Genomic DNA, 5,978 nt, shown 5'->3' on the forward strand with positions numbered 1-5,978 from the left:
GTTTCCTGTGGTCACCTGTGTGCACATAGAGCAGAATTTCCCTTACAATTCTTGGCTACAAGGATGGGATGGATAATGGCAGTCTTCAACTGATTCCAGAGTGAAGACAGTCAAATGTGCACGAGGGTCACCAGTGACCCAGGGAATTCTCACTCCACATAGAGGTTGGAGCAGATGAAACCCGCGGAGCAGGGGAGACTGTCTACTCTATCCTAAACACATTTAGATAAGGCCTGGACTCTTTGATCAAGGGTCAACAAGCTTAGTTTTAAGAAAATAGCGAGCTCAGTGAATGAGAGCGGTAGAGTCCTCTTGAAAGAAGGGTCCTTTCTCAAAAAGGGGTGTGAGTCCTCCGAGAGAAGGCTGAATGAGAGATAGGGGTAGAGTCCTCTTGAAAGAAGGGCCTTTTGGTGTTCTCTATTATTGGGATTGGAAGGGTGCTTTCTCAAAACAGTTCCCAAAAAGCTTTCTCAAAAAGTGGTTTGAGTCCTCTGCAAGAGGGCTGCTGAGGGATGCTGAGCAAGAAGGGTCTATTCTCTATTATAGGGGTTGGCTGATTGGGAGATAGGGGTAGAGTCCTCTTGAAGAAGGAAATGTATTAATGTATAAAAGATGGTGTCTTTGAGGATGTAATGTTAAATTAGAAACTGTAACGTTGAGCGTTAGCCGATTAGAAAACTTATTGGGAGAGTGTGGTTTGAAAGTAGTGGTTTGGAAGATTGTGACAGCATCGTGGTGTAAACGGGGCTGTTAAACTACTCAGACATATCCTGGAAAAGTGTGAGAAGTACATTTGGGAGAAGATATACTTTGGAGTTCTTTCCCATTTGGGGGAAAAGGAGCTCGGGATTATTATTATATAGATCAGGCATAAGATTAGTTTTTTCTCCATTTGTAAGCATATGTAAAATGATTGCTTGTTTGTACTGTAACTTGTTAAACTGTAAAGAAGTATCCTTTATACTGATCAATATTCTTTTTCTGTATTTTACGGAGAGAAATGGAAAACAAAAAAAGGAAAACCAATGGTTCCTGAGGACACCTGACCGAACCGATCCATGACGAGACTATTGGGAGAGTGGGCAATGAGTGAGATTCCACTGTAGCACAAGGAAGGTGGTTTTCCACTAGGAGGGACATTACGCATGAAGAAATCCAACGGAGACCTGAGGAATTTGAAAGACTAAAGAAAAGGGGAAAGCCAGGAGTGAACTGGGGGTTATTTAGAAAATGGGAAGTGCACAGAGCTGGGTGTATGAACTGTGTGGGATGAGAGTACAAAGAGCCAGATGAGGTCTGGGAACACATGAAACATGAAAGACAATTCTCAGATATAGAAGAAAAGTAGAAGACAAAGAAAGACACCAAACTACAGATCAGCTGGTTGTCTACCAAGGGAAATCCACAAATCCACAACCATATTGTCACAAACCTCTTCGTCAGAAGATATGTTGAAATCGCTGTCGGACAAAGTGGACCAATATGCAGCGGATAGCGTGCTCATCATTTATTTTAAATGTGACCACGAGGAAAAAAAACAACAAACAAAACTCACGACAGGAACACTGTAGCAGGCTAAACAAAAGCAGTGCTAACATACAACTACCCACAAGTGACAAACAAAACACACACCTACTTATAGGACTCCCAATCAGAGGCAACTAGAAACACCTGCCTCCAATTGAGTCCAGCAACCAAACCTGCACATGGAAAACTTAATCTAGAACCTACTCATACACCACAAAACCCCGGAACACATAAATAACACACCCCTCTAAGCTATACACACAAAAAAACACCATACAAAACAAACATACCTCTGCCACGCCCTGACCAAATAATACAAATAATCCTCTATACTGGTCAGGACGTGACACATATGCTTCACATCCACAACCATATGCTCCACATCCACAACCACATGCAACCGGAGGGCTGCCAAGAGGAAAAAGAGCAGGTCACCCGCGGAGTGGTGGAGGACGATCCCGGGGAAGAGGCCGTGGCAGAGGAAATTCAAAAATGTTAATCTGCTATACCTACAATCAACCTGGACACACTTCCCCTTTATGTCTACAGAAAGGCTGCTTTGTACACGGCCACCCTGGTCATTATAAAAGAGAATGCCCAAACGCACAACGCAACCCAGAAGATCGTGGACCCTGGCTGAATGCCCCTCCACACACAGAGACGCACAACCCAGGGTTCTGATGAGATGAAGGAGAAGAGGAAGTTGAGACAAAGTCAGAAGATAGTGAAACTGCTCTTCTCATCAGTCGTCCATGGTGCAAGTTCAGATAGAAGGTAAGTGTATTGAATTTCTATGCGATACGGGGGCAACCATATCGGTTATTAATGCGAAATCATACCCAGACCCACATCTGTCTGAGATACTGTCATTTCGGTTGGGGCATCAGTAGTGCCCATGACTGACCGGGGCTAGGTGGGACGCTAGCGTGCCACCCGTGGTGCACTCCATCAACAGCAGGTGCATTTCAAGAGCGGCAAATTTGAATCCAAATAAATGTCAAAATTCAAATTTTTCAAAAATACAACTATGTTACACCATTTGAAAGATAAACATCTCCTTAATCTAACCACGTTTTACGATTTCAAAAAGGTTTTACGGCGAAAGCATAAATTTAGAGTATGTTAGGACAGTACATTTACAAGAGTTGTGTGTAATGTTTTGTCAAGTCAAAGACAGGGTCACCAAAACCATAAAACCAGCTAAAATGATGCACTAACCTTTTACAATCTCCATCAGATGACACTCCTAGGACATTATGTTAGACAATGCATGCATTTTTAGTTCTATCAAGTTGATATTTATATACAAAAACAGCGTTTTACTATGGCATTGATGTTGAGGAAATCGTTTCCCTCCAATAACCGGCAGTCAAGTCAGCGTCACAAATTAAATAATTAAAATTAGAAAACATTGGTAAAATATTATATTGTCATTTAAAGAATTATAGATTTACATCTTTTGAACGCAATCAACTTGCCAGATTTAAAAATAACCTTACTGGGAAATCACACTTTGCAATAATCTGAGCACTGTGCCCAGAAAAATACGCGTTGCGATACAGACTAGACGTCATGTTGGGGAGATCTAAAATCGAAAATACTATGTAAATAATCCATTACCTTTGATTCTCTTCATCAGATGTCACTTCCAGGTATCACAGGTCCATAACGAATGTAGTTTTGTTCAAAAAAGCTCATCATTTATGTCCAAAAATCTCCGTCTCGTTAGCACATGATGTAAGCCAGCCGGACTTCTCGTCATGAACGAGGGGAAAAAATATATTTCCGTTCGTTCAAACATGTCAAACGTTGTATAGCATAAATCATTAGGGCCTTTTTTAACCAGAACATGAATAATATTCAAGGTGGACGAATGCATAGTCTTTTATAACGTATTGGAACGAGGGTACCCAACATGAAGTAGCGCGCCAGGTGTCTAATGGGACATCACCGTTCCATGGCTCTTGTTCGGTCAGATCTCCCTCCAGAAGACTCAAAACACTTTGTAAAGGCTGGTGACATCTAGTGGAAGCAATAGGAAGTGCCAAAATATTCCTAAACCCCTGTGTTTTTCAATGGGATAGGTTTAAAGTCAATACAACACATCAGGTATCCACTTCCTGTCAGAAAATGTCTCAGGGTTTTGCCTGCCAAATGAGTTCTGTTATACTCACAGACACCATTCAAACAGTTTTGGAAACTTTAGAGTGTTTTCTATCCATATATAATAAGTATATGCATATTCTAGTTACTGGGTAGGATTAGTAACCAGATTAAATCGGGTACATTTTTTTTATCCAGACGTGCAAATGCTGCCCCCTAGACCCAACAGGTTAACTAAACCACTCATGGTGAAGTTGGTAGACCTGACTTTAGCGCACACTTTCCTGGCCTCTCCACATTGGCCAAGAAATTTCTTGGCCAGAGACCTACTATGCAAATTTGGGATTGAGGTTCACTGTGATACTAGTGGAGTAAACATTTCTACTCCTCCGAGTTGTCAACAATTGGTACATGTCAATTTTGATTCATTAGACTGGTTATACTCTGACAACTTAGTTGATGGGGAGATGACCTGTCACGTCCTGACCATATACTTAGGTATTTTTGTATTATATTTGGTCAGGACGTGGCAGAGTTATGTTTGGTTATGGTATAGTGGGGTTGTGAGTGTTGGGTTAGGTTCTAGGTTAGGTGTTCTATGTGTAGGTTGGGTGCTGGACTCTCAATTGAAGGCAGGTGTGTTGAGTTGCCTTTGATTGGGAGTCCTATATTAGTAGGGTGTGTTTGTCTGTGTGTTTGTGGGTAATTGTATTTTGCACTGTGTTTTGTTTCACCTGTGAAACTGTCACCTTTCTCCTCTGCGTGTTTATTTTGTTTTGTCGTTTCCATCTATGATAAATATGATGTGGAACAGTCAACCCGCTGCGTACTGGTCATCGAGTGATTTCGACATATCTTCCGATGAGGGAGAATACGAGGAACGTGACAAGATTACCCACCAAACCAAGACCAAGCAGCGGGGGAAGGAGCTGCACACTGAGTATATGGATTATGGTGAGAGATGGACTTGGGAGGAGAATCTGGACCGGGCCGGACCCTGGCATCAGGCTGGGGAATACAGTCTCCCTCCGGCGGAGATTGAGGCAGCCAAGGCGGAGAGGAGGCGTTTTGAGGCCATGAACGCGCTGGTGGAGGAGCACGAGAGGCACCCCCAAGAAATGTTTTGGAGGGGGCACACGGGTAGATTGGCTAGGGCAAGGAAAAGCTAGAAGCCAACTACCCGTGGTTACATGGAGAGAAGTCTGGAGTTGAGGGCGCCGAAGTTTGCAGAAGTGCGCACGATCTCGCCCATACGCTTGCACAGTCCCGTGCGAGCTATTCCAACCCCGTGCAGATGGCGTGCTAGAGTGGGCATCCAGCCTGGTAGGAGGATGCCTGCGCAGCGCGTCTGGCCGCCGGTACGCCTCCTAGGACCAGGCTACCCTACGCCCGCTCTACGCACGGTAACTGTCGAGCCCCTGCACAGCCCAGTTCGCCCTGTACCAGCACCCCGCTCGTACAGGGCTACTAGTTCCATCCAGCCAGGACGGGTTGTGCAGGCGGTGCGATCAAGACCACCTGTGCGTCTCCATGGCCCAGTCTTGCCAGTTCCCGCCTCTCGTGCTGACCCGGAAGTGTGTGCCTCCAGTCTGGCACGACCTGTACCAGCTCCACGCACCAAGTTTCCAGAGCGTCAGTCCAGCCTCGAGAGTACAGAGACTGGGCCCCATCCAGAGGATCCCACGCCAGAGTGGCCCGCCTCGCCGGAGCCGCCAGAGTGGCCCGCCTCGCCGGAGCCGCCAGAGTGGCCCGCCTCGCCGGAGCCGCCAGAGTGGCCCGCCTCGCCGGAGCCGCCAGAGTGGCCCGCCTCGCCGGAGCCGCCAGAGTGGCCCGCCTCGCCGGAGCCGCCAGGGACACCGGGGTGCGGCCCAGAGGATCCGACACCGGGGTGCGGCCCAGAGGATCCGACACCGGGGTGCGGCCCAGAGGATCCGACACCGGGGTGCGGCCCAGAGGATCCGACACCGGTGTGCGGCCCAGAGGATCCGACACCGGTGTGCGGCCCAGAGGATCCGACACCGGTGTGCGGCCCAGAGTATCCGACACCGGTGTGCGGCCCAGAGTATCCGACACCGGTGTGCGGCCCAGAGTATCCGACACCGGTGTGCGGCCCAGAGTATCCGACACCGGTGTGCGGCCCAGAGTATCCGACAACAGCTTGTGACCCGGGACTGAGGGGAGCTGCCTGTGACCCAGAACCGGGTGAGTCTGGTCACAATTCTAAAGTAAAGTTGATTAACTATGACTGTGATGATTCTGCCTACAACCCAGAACCGAAGGAGTCTGCTTACAGCCTGGGACCGAAGGAGTCGGCCTACGACCCAGAACCAAAGAAGTCTGTTGGACAG

The sequence above is a fragment of the Salmo salar genome, chromosome 08, assembly GCF_965601325.2.
Source record: "Salmo salar chromosome 08, fSalSal1, whole genome shotgun sequence".
In the NCBI taxonomy this organism is placed as follows: Eukaryota; Metazoa; Chordata; class Actinopteri; order Salmoniformes; family Salmonidae; genus Salmo; species Salmo salar.